The sequence below is a fragment of the Micromys minutus genome, assembly GCF_963924665.1.
Source record: "Micromys minutus genome assembly, chromosome: 20".
NCBI lineage: Eukaryota > Metazoa > Chordata > Mammalia > Rodentia > Muridae > Micromys > Micromys minutus.
The window spans coordinates 36,627,502-36,643,177 of record NC_137955.1 but is presented as its reverse complement, the minus strand read 5'-3'; positions in this window follow the sequence as shown (position 1 = coordinate 36,643,177).

The following is a 15,676-nucleotide window of genomic DNA, read 5'->3' as shown; positions in this document are numbered from 1 at the left end:
GCTTCCTTCAAGGACAAGCATAAGGTAGCTAGCAGAAACTTCTGTACATATTATCTATACATCCTTCTTCCTATGGTCTCATCATGTATTAAAATATAGTCTTCAAGCATTCACAAGATGTTTTGTTCAGAACTAAATAGACAAGGCTTGAGAACAGGCAATGGAAATAAAAAAAAATACTCTTAACTTAGAAAATTTAAAAGATCATACCATCAAGTTTGAAGACAAATCAAATAAAAATGAATGTTATTTCTTAGATGAAATGCCCAAGAGTGGGAAAAGGGAACTTGTACATTGTAGAATCAACCTCCAGTAGGAAGAGAGGGCAGCAAGTGGAAAGATGGGTTTGCTATCCCACAGTTAAAAAAAAAATTGACCCAGAATTGCTCCTGCATAAAAAAAACTGCTGGGAGAGAAATGGAGATCACACTGAGGGGCAGGAGGTCCAGTGACAGGCCCAAATTAGGATACAGCTCAATGGGTACCTCTGAGGCCTGACACTATTACTGATGCTATGGTGTGCTTACAGACAGGAGCCTAACATGGCTGCTCTCTAAGAGGCCCAACAAGCAGCTGAAAGAGTCAGAAGAAGACACTTATACCCAACTTATGGAAAGAAGGAAGAAACCCTGTGGTTAAATTACAAAAGTTTGCTGGCCTATTCTGAGTAAGAGATGATGCACCTAAGCCTCAAGAGATCTGAAGACCTGGGGAGTAGGATAGGCCGATGAATGTTGCTTTGATAGAAGTAGTATTAAAGCTAAAGTATTTGTATTCAAATCATGGTTGCCTACATAGGCTGTTATATTCATGGTTATCAACTGTCATGTAATATGAGTTAATATCACTACACTCTGAAAACCCTTATATGAAGATAGTATATTGAAATGAAGACATAAGATTATGGGTAGATTACATATATGCTTATCTCTGTTAAATTTTTGGGTTGTAAAATATAGAGAAGAAACCCTACAAAGGAGAAGTTGTGTTTGTTTTTCAAATTTTCTTCTCTATGATCTGCAGAATTCTAAGAATAACCTTTTGTGAATTCCTAGGTAAAGAAGAAACACTGTAGAAAAGAAATACCCATTTCATTCTGTATGTGACAAGCAGAGTGTTTAACCTCCTGAACGTAAAGGTATGTCCATATAACCCACACCTCTAATTCCCATGCGTAGTAGGTAGAGGCAGAGGGACCAAAAATTCAAGGTCATTCTGAGTTGCATAGGAGATTTATGGTCAAAGTGGGCATTTCACATGAGAATCTTTCACAAAACAACAACAACAAACAACAACGACCACTACAATCACACAAAGCCTTTTATTCCCCTTCTAGCATGGGGACAACATAGAATCTTTAACAATAATTCCTGTCTCAGCTGGATATGTATGTGGTATACCACAAGCTCCTTGGCTTTCTTCTCTTCCAAAGTTGGCATTGTTCTAACTCCATTTCATAAACCTGGATTTGAATATACATGATGTTTGTAACACAGCACAGAGACTAGTGGTGACCAAGTTACTTTTCCATTTCAAGAAGGGTCAGCTAACCATTCTTATGACTGAAAGTTCAGATGTATTATTCCTCAGCCTCTCAGCATTCTATAAGTTAAATGATGGACACAGACACTATGGGGAGAAAAATAAGACATCTCACCTTTTGGCTATAATAAAAATAAACCAACTTTTCATTTTCTTTGGAAATATTTGAAAATTGTGTTGGCAAGATTATAGAACTAAATACCAGACAGTATGTTGCTGGTTCTGGTATGTATCCATTAAGTATTTATGAATACATTATTTATTGAGAGATAATTGTCCATCTTAAAATACAATGTTCTACATAATGCTTCATATACAACATCTGCAAATAGCAGACACAGTATTTACAATATACTCATTTCATAAAATATACGGTATAGTTCAGAAGTTGAATTATGCCTATCATCAGAGTTAGAAAAACCCTAGGTAGAATTTGAGTAGAATAATGCTAGGGTTCACACCCTTAAACATTACACTATGCTATTCAATTGTTATTTAATGAAAGAGCTATTTTCTGCTAAACTCTAAGCAAAACAAAAAGTATTTGCTTAAAATCCTAACGAAATTGTTTCCACTGAACTGTGCAGGCATTGCAGAATTGTTCTACTTGAGTTTTCCTTGGCTCACTTTGCTCTTCTGTGAAACAGAGACAATCATGCTATCAGGTTAAAATTCACACTTTGAAGGAAAGAGATCTTGTACTCCCACCTTTCACCCTTGGGCTATGAAGAGTTTGCTTAACTATAGGATGTAGAAGAAAAATAACCACTACTTGACAGAAGTAGTGCATTCCTATGATGGGGAAATGGCTGACAATTCTCAAAGGTCTCCCATGAGCTAAGCTCATCAGCCTAGCAAAGGTTCAAAGTGGTGCTAAGACACAGCAGAGGTGAGGTCATTTCCAGCTGTGCCTGGATTCTCTGAAGCTAACCTGAAATGTGAACCCAGTTCTGGGGTCAGAGATGTGAGTTCCTGACCAGTCTAATCTCCCTGACAGCTAAAGACTTAAAGATCACCTCCAGATTGGAAATCATTAAAAATAAATAAATGGGTTAATTAAATAATTAATAGAAAGACAGGCTTTGGTATGAAGGTACATTTTTGTTATGTTTTTAAGGAAATTATGTCACACTTTTGTGCTAAGTAACTGTCAAGTGGCATTTGTACTGGAGAAATAAAATAAAGAAGGTTCTCCTACATATAGAATGGCATATGTACTTAACTTCTAAATTTCCTTTAGTTAGAATATGTGCACAAGTATGTCCTGAGCACACCTCATTGTTTTGTCATGATAAACTCCATATGAATTCCCTCTAAGTTTTTTGTTTTTCAGTAAGCAAATGACCACAAATGTTCAATGTACAAGAACACTTCCAGCAGATCTCCTGTCTGATCACAGCAACTGATTCAAGAAAATGAAGTGAGTGCTTTGGGTTTTGTTATTTTGTTGTTGTTGAAGATTTTTGTTTGTTTGTTTGTTTTTTGTTTTTTTTTTTCTTTTTTTTTTTTTACCAGAATTGGAAACAACTTTTGTTAGCAGAAAATATAGCCTAACATAAGGAAAAGCCACCAAGCCATTAATGTGTGTACACTTGCCCGATAACCTAAGGAATTTTGATAAGAGTAATAACAGACCTCTTCTGTGTTGTCAAACATTCTATGGAACCCTAGGAATCTTCAAGACTACGTACATACACACATGCATACATACATACATACATACATACATACATACATACACGCACACACACACACACACACACACACATAGGGTATTGCCATAGGTGTGCTTTTCTCCATGTGTCAAATATGACATAAACTGGTTAAAAATGTATGCTTGTCTATTATTCTTAATCTTTTGTGGATCCAGAATGGTTTTTAAAAGATTTCTGTGCCCTGGTGTGAGTCTGGGGAGGCAAACATCCCTTTTAGCAGGGAAGAGAGATGAAAACCAGACATCATATATCAGAAAAGCAGAAGCTGCCTATGAAACACATGCTGACAAAAACATTCTTTTTAACTCTGTCTCCAGTGCCCAGAGAGACACCAGTACTGCCAATCTTTGATGAAGGGCTAACTCCCTAATAAATTACACTGAAAAGGCTCTTTCCCTGGGGAGAATTTGTTGCATTAGTTTTCATCACAGTTCTAGATATTTGTAGTGTTTGAATATTGCCCATCATTTGATAGTGTCATTTTAATTTGCAATAGTAACTAGATTTGAAACATTAAAATAACTTAAATGGAAATAATAATTTTCCCCTTGACAAACTCTGCAGGAAAAAGTCATGGAAAATTGGCCCTCAGCTGAACCCAAATTACACTAAAGTACCAGGAAGGACTACATAGCTTGTCCTTGGCCAGAGTTACTCCCTAGCTACTTCCTAGCAACAGTTACTCTAAGATCAATCTGATTGTTTCAGATGTACTTTCAGACAATTTGAGATTGTATACAGTCTAGTTTTAGAACACCCACCTAGCTACATATAGTAGACATTCAGTTAGATACTTGCTAGGATTGATCCCTCCCTACTTACTTCTATTTTCCATAAATGCTTGTCCCAGAGAGAGTTCAAGGCTGCTTCAACAAACCATCCTGTGGGCTGTCTATAAGTCTAAACTCAACTCAAGTTTGTAATAAAGATATACTAATGTGATTACATTGGAAATAGTTCCTTGGTGGTCTTTTAGGGTTCATGAACACTTTATGGCACAACAATACAATCCTGAAATTATTAAGGTATCAACCATAAACTTAATTTACTTTCATACTATTCTACAGCTTATAATATAAAATTTAATTCCATGTTGAAAGTTATGTCCTCTGGATCCTATTTTATTCAGATATAAATATAAAAAATAAACTCCTGAAGATTCCAGAAATGACAAAAAATTCAAGACTATAACTGACAGAAATAATGTTTGAAGATTTTTAAATTGTACATTTATGGAAACTTTTACTCTACATTTACATATTCACTTTGTACTTGAATTCATTTAAAGGGCTAACAAACATCAGAATTCTACTGAGCTTGAGACAACACATGCTAGAAGAAAATTCTGTGAGCTTTGTGGTAGCAAAACCTGAACACTTCTGTTTTAGGAACATAATTAGATACAGTGTGTAGCTAATTTTTATTGGATTTTTGATCAGACTAAAATGGCTAGAAAAATAGTAAAACAGACCTGATTTACTACACTAGCCTATAGCCAGAGAAAATCACCACAGAATAAAAGACAAAGCAAGGAAAAAGCCAGCTTGGACAAAGAACTCACACTCTATTACTAAAGCCCTATAAAGAAAACATTTCTGCTCCCTTATGTGGCAAGGGAATGAATATTTAAATCTGTGAGTTAATTACATCTCCTCTAACTAAAATGTGTGTGTGTGTGTGTGTGTGTGTGTGTGTGTGTGTGTGTGTGATATATCACATATATGGCAATGACTTTTTCATGTCTTGTATCCTTTTTTACTTCAATAGGACAGAAACACCAGCTCTATTCTTGAAGCATTTGAAGGTATATTTATGCTTTATAGAAGAGCAGAAATTCTTGTTGAGTAAATGATTCTGTAATCAACACAGCAGATTAAGGTCTAAATCTACCATGAGCCGATAGCTGGTCTGAACATGGCACAAAATTGACAACTCCTTATAGCATCAGACCTTCCACTTCTTTGAATTTGGCTGGAGATGCCAATTCCATATACCCCTTTATGTGGGGAAGGTTGAACAGTTCTTTGCAGACTTGCAAAAGTCCTCTATTCCAAATAAGAACCTACCCAGCAAGTCCCTGCAATTCCTAGAGTGCTAATACATACAAATGAGACATTCATAAACGTTTCTACTCAAGCCCATGATTTTTCTTTACCCTAAAACTGCTTTCCACACTCCAGAATACCCTACTTCACCCAAATAAAGTGTACTGTTACAAGCCTACCCTGAAGAAATGTGTGAACACAAGCTAAGATCAACTAGTAGAGCTGTTTCATTGAAAACCTTCAAGAAAGCCTTATTCTAAAAGAACTGTAACAGGAAGGTCCTTGGAAAAGGACTTCTCTTTCTGTCCCTCTACCCTATCAGTACTGGCTCCCAACTGGACCTGCAGAACCCCACCCTTTCAGAATCCTACTTCATCTCTCCAGCCTGCTGTGAGAGGCCTCTGGGCATCCTGTGAGGGAGTAAGCAGAGGGAACCACAGCTGGACCTCAAAACATATACAACAACCCAGATCTGCTCTTAGATGACTTATACTCTCAGCATCATGATTTCCATGACTGAGTTGATAGAATGTGCAAACCAGCAGGCAAATCAAATGTTTAGTTATGTCCAACAGCATTCTCAGTAGAAGTGGAGCTAAGAAGGAGATGGCTTTTGAATTTGTATATATGTACATTTTTTTAGCCTATATGTTGGTTTGTTGTGTTCTGCGCTCTTGCTTCAAAGAAGATGGCTCAGTGGCCCTGCCTGTATTGTACAATGATATCATCCATTTGAGACTTTACTTCCCTGATGACATCAGAATTTCCCCCCTTGGATGCTAATAGGTCTGCTAGTCAGAGAAATAACCACTTAGGTTTATGGAGGATTGGATAGTGCAGAGATCAGAAATGGCTAAAATTAATCGAGCAATCGGTAGGTGGTTAGTTATTGAATCTAGGGCTTGATAATTCTTTCAGAAGTCCTTCACCTTAGAAAAGCAACTACACTAAAATGTGACACCATGCATTCAAAGTCTCTGCAGCAAGAATGTTGTACTATGTCACTGGAAGGGAAATACAGTTTGACCTGGAGTAATGCATCCCTATTTGAGAGAATAAGTACCTCCCAATTGCCCGCATAGGAAAGAAGAAGTCTGCAACTTGGTCCCCAAAGATCACCTCTAGCAAACAATATGGAAACATGTAAAGCCTTCCTTAAAATAAATAGGAATAAAAAATAATTAGGAATAAATAAATAAGTTAAAGCCAAACAAACTAAAGCTATGAGTAATAGTGAATCTTTTCTCTCTTTTTTTTTTCTTTTTTTTTTTCTTTTTTATTGAGAGAAAGTATATAAAGTCGGATAGGGAGGAATATGGGGGAGAATCGGAGAGGAATTGAGGAAGGAAACTGTTGACCAAAATACACTGTATAAAATGTTTTTCAATAAAAGATTAATAAAAACAGCAGATTCATGGGAATACAAGTTTGTTTGTTTGTTTGTTTGTTTGTTTTTCAAACAAGGAAGTAGAACTAAATCATGAGGTCACTTACAAAATAAAACAGTAGGACATCATCATCACAGTTTTCTCTATTTCTTTCCTCATTCCCTCTCTACCCCAACATTTTTTAATAACAGTTTAGAACCTATATAATGTAATATACAGTCTTCTCAAAGTCATGCTTGGTTTATGTTATTAAAGAACATCCTGAGTTTTTCATTTCAACTCACTTAATATATATGACATTTAGTCCCTTCAATGTGTCAACTTCTGTTTTGTCCTATAAATAAAACAAAAGTATTTGTATGGACTGATGATTTGAAGACTGTGATTTTTGAAGTCCACTGATCCTAGGTACATTCCACAGTCACTGAGAAATATAATGCCAAGGATTTGAGGTTCAGTTGATTTGAAAATGACTGCTACTCTTTATTCTTACAATCCAGAAAAAAAAAAAAAAAGTATTTAGAAAAGCAGGAAACTTCAACAGGGCTACTTATCCTGCTTTCAGAACCAACAACCAAAATGTACACTAGAAGATGTAAAATTCAGTCCAGTAATTATAGCATTTAACTACATTTAAATAATATAAACCAGCCAGTCTATGATAAATGCAAACTCAATCTAATACTTAAAAAATAGATTAAAACAGCTTCATTCAACAAATAATTCCTAAACTGTTGAAAAACTTGCATGTGTGTGAATTGGCTGATAAGCTATTTTATAAACATTCAAAAGACACTTGCCAACCAAAATGGATAGAAGGTCTACATTCTAAATTATGGAGAAAGAAATGCTGTGGAAAGAAAGAGAAAGAAGGAATTTGAGTACTACTAGAGATGCTGTGTAATTAACTTTCCGTATAATGTATTATTGGCTAATTAATTCTCTCAAAGAAACAGGATCTCCATATGGAACACTGTCTGAATAAAATAAATAAATGACCAAAAAGTTTAGGACTTTAAATTGGACACAAATTCTGAATGACCAAAATAAGAAGGGATGTTCCAACACAATAACCTGAAACATACCGAAAAAAGCCAAACAGTAAACACTGAAAGGGCTGAGAGGAACCACAGGAGAGCAAATTCAGATTAGATACAGTTCTAACAACATGATAAAGATGGTCAGAAATGTCTGTATGTCACATGGGGTTAAATACCAATTTTTATTCTGTAGTGATTTAAGTTATCTGGGTTCATACCTAGCTCCTATCAAACTACAAGCTTGTCTTAATCAGGGACATAAATATTTCTACAGATTTGTAAATAAGAAAAATTATCAACAGATGGTCTATAAATCAAGAAATAGTTTCTCCCTAGTAAGTTCATAAGAAAATACCTTAACATTAAACTCTGTGTAGAGTTGCCTTTCTTGTGATTTATTGGAAGGATGGTACATGTTCAGGTCTCAAAGTGACATCATAGGATTTTTTTTCAATATTAAGCAGTAGCATAAAAGGGAGGAGGAGAAATTTCCCAGTCATTACAGAATTTTTCCACCTTAATTCTTCCAGACAGTTTGCAGATCAAACAAGAATCACAACACCTTTCATGCAATTTGCATTTTTCTCTAGAGTGAACTCCTGATGTGCCAAATTCAACTTCAAATGTAAATCCCTGAAGGGATCATATTAGCTTCCACACAGGTTTACTGTCACACCAGCACTAAGTTCTTTACCACTTGCCAATGAGAATGTATTACAGTATATTTTCATTTATGCTATACACAGAAATAATACATTGCTATATTACAGTGTTGATTTAAAAATATATGTACCCAAAGATGCTCCAACATATAAAAGGGACACATGCTCTACCATGTTCATAGCAGCCTTATTTATAACAGCCAGAAGCTGGAAAGAACCCAAATGTCCATTAACAGATGAATGGTATATTTACACAATGGAGTACTTCTCAGCTATTAGAAACAATGACTTTATGAAATTCCTAGGCAAATGGATGAAACTATAGACTATCATCCTGAGTAAGGTAACCCAGTCACAAAAGAACACAGATGGTATGTACTCACTGATAAGTGGATACTAGCACCAGAAATCTCTGAATACCCAATACTCAAGAAACAATTCGCAGATCTTATAAAGCTCAAAAAGAAGAAAGGCCAAAATTTGGATGCCTTAGTCTTTTCTTGAAAAGAGAACAAAAACCTCATGGGAGGAAATGCAAGGTCAAATAGAGGAACAGTGATTGAAGAAAAGATCACTCAGAAGCCACCTCACCTGGGGATCCACCACATATGCAGTCACCAAATCCAAGCACTATAGCTCATTCCAAAATGTACTTACTGGCAGGAAACAGGCAGAGATGCCCCCTTAGGGACTAGGCTAGAGTTATATAGGTAGAGCTGAGCATGCTTGGAGCTAACCATCAGTCTGAACTCAGGGATCCCAAGGAGATTGCTAAAGAAAGCTATGGAGCTGAAAATGGATGCCATCTCATGGGAAGATAACAATATTATCAAGCAAACAAACCTTCCAACACTCCCATGAAGTAAAACCTCAACCTTTGTGTGCACTGTGAGAGACCTATACTGATCCAGTTGCATATGTAGCTGAAGATAGCAGTGTCTGACATCCATGTGAGAAGAGGCTTTTGTTCCAAAGAGGGCACATTTCCCAATGTAGGCGATTGCCAAGGCAATGGGGTAGAGAGGGGAATCAGAAGTGAGTACATCTTTGTGAAGGCAACTGGAGGGAGAGGGAAATGAGAGCAGCCAAGCAGGGTAAAATAATAATATCTCAAATATAAATACAGTATCTAATAAAAAAGAGGAAAAATACATATGTATGGCATTGTCCTTTGATTGTCAAGTTCTACAAAGTAAGGAGAAAATATGAATATTTTCCTTGTGGTTATCTGAGAAATCCTTCTTCTAAACTTTTGTCCCCTTAACACTCACACACACACATACACACACACACACACACACTTACACACACAGGAGAGAGAGAGAGAGAGAGAGAGAGAGAGAGAGAGAGAGAGAGAGAGAGAGAGAGAGAGAGAGAGAGAGAGAGGCTTTAACTTTCTACTTCTACTATGGAATCAAGTTCCTCAGGATATGACACATAAGGTCCTTTGCTTTGTGCCCTTTGGTGCACAGCAGGAAACAATGTAGTTAAATTTCACAGTGAGAAATAGACACCTAGAGGCATCTACATCATCAAGAGCTCTGAGGAAATGATCCCATTGTGAGTTGAACAGGATCTTTGCTCTCTTGACAAATGAATATAGATGCCTGCTCCTTGTATCATATGAAATGACAGCAGATAGGTGATCATGGAGGAAAAGAAAAATCCATCCTTCTTGGTTGCCTCCTAAGCTCAAAACTTGAAGCACCTTGTCTCCTGAAAGTACATCCAGCAATCATTCCTATGTATTCATTATTTTATTTATTTATTTGTTATTGTATTTTTTTCTTTTCCTCCCTAGTTCTCTCTCCCAGAGGAGCTGTGATATCCTGCAAGCAGGTGAAATATTTGTTATCTTTGAAGTCTGAAGGATGATGCATATAGCTTTCATTCTTAAGTTGAAAAGCCCAAAACAAAGAGGGAGACATGAATTTAACACCTATGCAGCTGCTCCTCAACTGAGCTTTACTGGCCTGACAAGTAAACTGCCCCCTCTTTGCAGGTGTGAACAAGTAAATGAATATTGACTTGGACAGATGCTAAGCCTCCTTTTAATTTCATAAATTGCATTGTATTCAATCTCTGTTGCCAGGAGGATCTTCCCCACTTCTTGTGCAGTTAATCATTTAGCTTATTAAACAGCTAATAAAGTCCAAGTGCTACACTGCTTTCTACTTTAATGTGTCTTCTCAAGAAATCCAAGTAATTCCCTTCTTAGTAAATTGGTCCTAATTGAACATTTTTATTTTAAAAAGAAGGCAGGCTTTGTAGTACTTCAAGTTCTCACTCAGATTCAAAAATGCATTTCCTCCTCATTTCAGAGAAATATATTTAGAGTGAAAAATATTTAAATGTAATATCAATGACATAGAGGTGTATGAAATGATAATACCATGTAATTAAAAGAAGCCACACTTATGTTTCAATTCAGGTTTTTGACAATAGACATACATTTGTCAAGGTATCGCACTTTGAATCAGTCTTATTTAGAAGCAAAATCAATAATGCATTTGTAAGAGTAGCACTCATTGGCAGTAAACCAACTGAGGAGAAGTCCCTAGTGAGGAATGGAAAGTTAGGTGAAAATCTAATAGCAAACTAGACCAATAATTATTGAGTAGTGAATCAACAATTCAAGTAAGTAAATAGCACACTTATACTATTGTGTGTACTACACAAAATAAATATTTATTGTTTATATTAGATATGTTAAAAATACTTTAAAATGTGGTTCAACCTAAGCAATAGTTGGAGTCTTTTGATTGGTCTGAGAAAAAGCTTGTAGAATGAAAGCACCTTTTACTTGAAATTCTTCAAGTAGATAAGGATAGCTTTGATCTCATAAGGATTACCCAGCATCTGCCTAAGAATGAATACCTGGCCCTAGAGGCTTGTCTTCCCAAGCCCAACTAAAGCATTTAAATTTTATCTTTAATTGGCTCTATTGTAAACTGCAATTATCAGTAGGGTATAAACTAATTTGTTAGTGCTTTCATTAGAAAGGTTAAGAAACTGATTAGCTAAAACAATAGAAACATATTGTCTCACAAGCCTGGTGACTAGGGTCTGAAATTAAGATATGTCCAGGGTTAATTTCTTCTGTGAACAATTACAAAGAACCAGTCCCATGTCTTCTCAAAACCTCAGGCATTCCATAGCTCTCTAAGAAACAACAACATCTTCCTGCTCAGTCTTGTTGTTCTAATTTTAAAACAGCCCACATTTGTTAGAATAGAATCAACTTCAATAATTACATTCTATTCTGGTTGGACATTATGTCCAAATAACATAGTCAGGAGGATTGGTCGATGCTAGTATATTGTGGAAGACAGAAAGATAATTCATTCATTATTTCAGTGTGTGTGTGTGTGTGTGTTTGTGTGTGTGTGTGTTTGTGTGTGCGTGTGTATCTAGATCAGTCTGCCTGTCTGAATATCTGTATACAAGCACACATACACACATTGCATATACATATATACACATTTTTCTCCATAAATACAAAAGGATTCTTAGGCTAATATAGTGCTTGTCACATATTGTGAATAACATATCCAGGTTAGTATGCTGTTTGTTTTTTTTTTTTCATATTTTTTTTTATTTTTTTAAACGACTTTATTTTGCAAAACAAAGATAAATGTAAAGATTTTAAATATTTTCTGCTTAAAATTATACATTTTTGTCAGTAATGTTTTTTCAGACATTAAAATAAATTTTACATAAAACCATGTGAATTTGTTTTTTAGTCAGTACTTGATTTTTTTCAAGGGCTTGACAGTATGCATTGAAAACCTACTAGTTGCAATAAGCGTAAAGTACATGCAAAACAAAACGCAACATGGAAATAGTCAAAGTCATCTTGTTTTGTGAATATATGTATATTTTTTGTTTTCTTTATTTCTTGGGCTTCATACAGTCTGTGAGTTGTTTCTGGGGGAGTGCAAGCCTCTGGGGTTAGCATCCCACTATCAGTGACTGCATATTATGTCTGTTCTTTTGTGACTGGGTTATCTCACTCAGGATGATCTTCTCTAGATGCAGCCATTTTCTTAAGAATTTGGTTAAGTCATTGTTTCTGGTGGCTGAGTAGTATTCCATTGTGTATATGTACCACAATTTTTGTATCCATTCGTCTTCTGAAGGACATCTGGGTTCCTTCCAGCTTCTGGCTATTATAAATAGAGCCGCTATAAACATTGTGGTGCATATATCTTTGTTGTGTATTAAAGTGTTTCTGGGGTATATGCCCAGAAGTGGAATAGCTGGTTCTTCAGGTAGTACTATATCCAATTTTCTGAGGTATCTCCAGACAGATTTCCAGAGTGGTTGTATTAGCTTGCAACCCCACCAACAGTGGAGAAGTGTTCCTCTTTCTCCGCATCCTCACCAGCATCTGCTGTCATCTGAGTTTTGGATCTTGGCCAATCTGACTGGTGTGAGGTGGAATCTTAGGGTTGTTTTGATTTGCATTTCCCTGATGGCTAAGGATGTCGAGCACTTCCTCAGATGTTTCTCGGCCATTCGGTGTTCCTCAAGTGAAAATGATTTGTTTAGCTCTGGACCCCATTTTTTAATAGTGTTTGTTTGATAGAAATAATATGTCAGTAGAAAACTTGTTTTAAAAATTAATTTATTATTGTTTGTTTAAATGACTTTATAGCTTAGGCCCACTTCCTTCTTTCATTAGTCTCCCATATAGCAACATGAATGAATGTCAAGGTAAAAATGTTGTAAATATAAGAAGGATGGGACAGACAATATCATGAAAAAATTTACAACTTTAAGAATTGTACAAGAGAGAAGCCCAGAAGGCCAGGAGATTGAATGGAAATATGCAGTTTCTGGAGATAAGAGATGGGGAAACCTCTGTTGGCTCCAAAATATTCTTTGATTTTTATAAGACAAAAAAAAAATGTGAAAATGTGTTTTATAGTGTTCAGGTTGGAATCTTTCTGTTCTTAGAGACAGTGCTAATGTCTCCCTCCAGAGCAGGAGCCAAGCAGGCTTAGGGATATTAAAAGTGATTCACTTCTTCTAAGCTTAGAGGTCCTGTCCTGTGGGGTACCTCACTTTGTGTGCTGATGCCACATCATCATTTTCAGATCATCTGTGCCATTCAAAGCTAGAACATTCACAGGAAAATGCTGATCCCTGAGCTCCTGCTGCCGTTCATTCTGAATAATGGAGTATATTGTTGAACTGTGAAGCTCCTGCTTTATCCTCTTGCACAGAACTTGGCAGCCATATTTGTGAGCTTACATTAATTTTAAATCCTTAAATACCTCATAGATTTTCACAATAATCAAGGTGAGATACTTAGATATATTCTCATTTTTTCGCTTTTTTATTATATGAAATTATATCAAGTAAGGTTATGTTTATTTATGGAAGAAATAAAGCACTCTTCACATTGTCTATGATAATTTAGAGGATACAAAACTATCCTAAGATGACAGCAACTTGTAAAACAGAAAAAAAAAAAAAAAGAAAAGAAAAGAAAACAGCAAACTTAAATTGCTATAGGATAATCAGAAAAACTGTTTAACACTATGCTTCTTTGCATTTCTTTGTTGCTCACAGGAACTGCACAAGGACACATAGACAAAAGAAACAAATGTGAGTCACGTGCTTACATACCAGGCTAGACCAAGAAGAAGGGAATTGTGGAAATAGTCAAGAAAATAGTTTTTAGAAAGAGAAATTGAATTATGGGCAGACTGGTTGGAACATAAGTTAGGCTGATAAATATGATTTTTTAGAATATACTACATTCTTCATCAAATCCAAATCCCTTATGATAGAAATATAGCTTATCCTTCAGATGAAAATACAGTTATCTAATTAAAAATGTTATCTGATGCATATAAGGCAGCTTATGACAACATATATAAGTATGACCTTTTTATATTGTATTTATTTATTTATATATATATATATATATATATATATATTTTATTTATACATACTCTTTTACCATTTTTATTGGATATATTTTATTTACATTTCAAATGTTATCTTTTTTCCCAGTTTCCCATCTATAAACCCTCTATCCCTCCTCCCCCTGCTTCTATGATTTACTAGCATATATATATATATATATATATATATATATATATATATATATATATATATATAGATAGATATATAGATAGATAGATAGATAGATAGATAGATATGGTATACTATTAAAAAATTGTATTTCTTTATTGGACACTCACACATAAAATGTATGTAATGTCAGGGCTAGAATTGTGAATTTTTATGAATGCTATGACTTTGGGTTTTGATTTTATTTATACATACTCTTTTACCATTTTTATTGGATATATTTTATTTACATTTCAAATGTCATCTTTTTTCCCAGTTTCCCATCTATAAACCCTCTATCCCTCCTCCCCCTGCTTCTATGAGGGTGTTCTTCCACCTACCCACCTAACTCACTGCCTTCCCACCCTGACATTCCTCTAAACTGGAGTATTGAGCCTTTACAGGACCAAGATCTTCACATCCCATTAATGCCCAACAAGGCCATCCTCTGCTATATATGCAACTGGAGCCATGTGTCCATCCATTCATTTATACTTTTTGTATAGTAGTTTAGTCCTTGGGAGCAATGGCTGGTAGGTATTATTGTTCTTATGGATTTGAAAAACACCTCAGTTCTTTCAGTCTTTTATCTAACTCATCCATTGGGAACCGAGTTCTCAGTCCAATGGTTGGCTGTGAGCATCCACCTCTGTACTTGTCATAATCTGTCAGAGCCTCTCAGGAGACAGCTTCTGTCAGTATGCACTTCTTGGCAATAGCACTATTGTCTGGGTTTGGTGGCTGTGTATGAGCTGGCTCTCCAGGTGGGGCAGTCTCTGGATGGCCTTTGCTTCTTCCTCTGCTTCAAACTTTCTCTTTGTATTTCCTCCTGTGAATATTGTGTTCTCCCTTCTAGGAAGGACTGAAACATCTGCACTTTGGTCTTCCCATTACTTGAGCTTCATGTGGTCTCTAAATTGTATCTTTGGTGTTCCTAGATTTTGGGCTAAAATCCACCTTATCAGTGAGTGCATACTCTCATAAGTTTGGCTACGTTGTACCTTAATATTCATTAAATTCTAAAAAGACTTTTATTTCTTTCTTTACTTGTTCCTTGACCACATTTTTATTAATAGAGCATTTTTCAGCTTATTTGATATTTAAATTATTACTCCAGCTTCCTTCTTTGAACTATTTGCTTGGGGAAGTGTTTTGCAGCCTTTTACTCTGAGGTAGTGTCTGCCTTTGTCACTGAAGTGT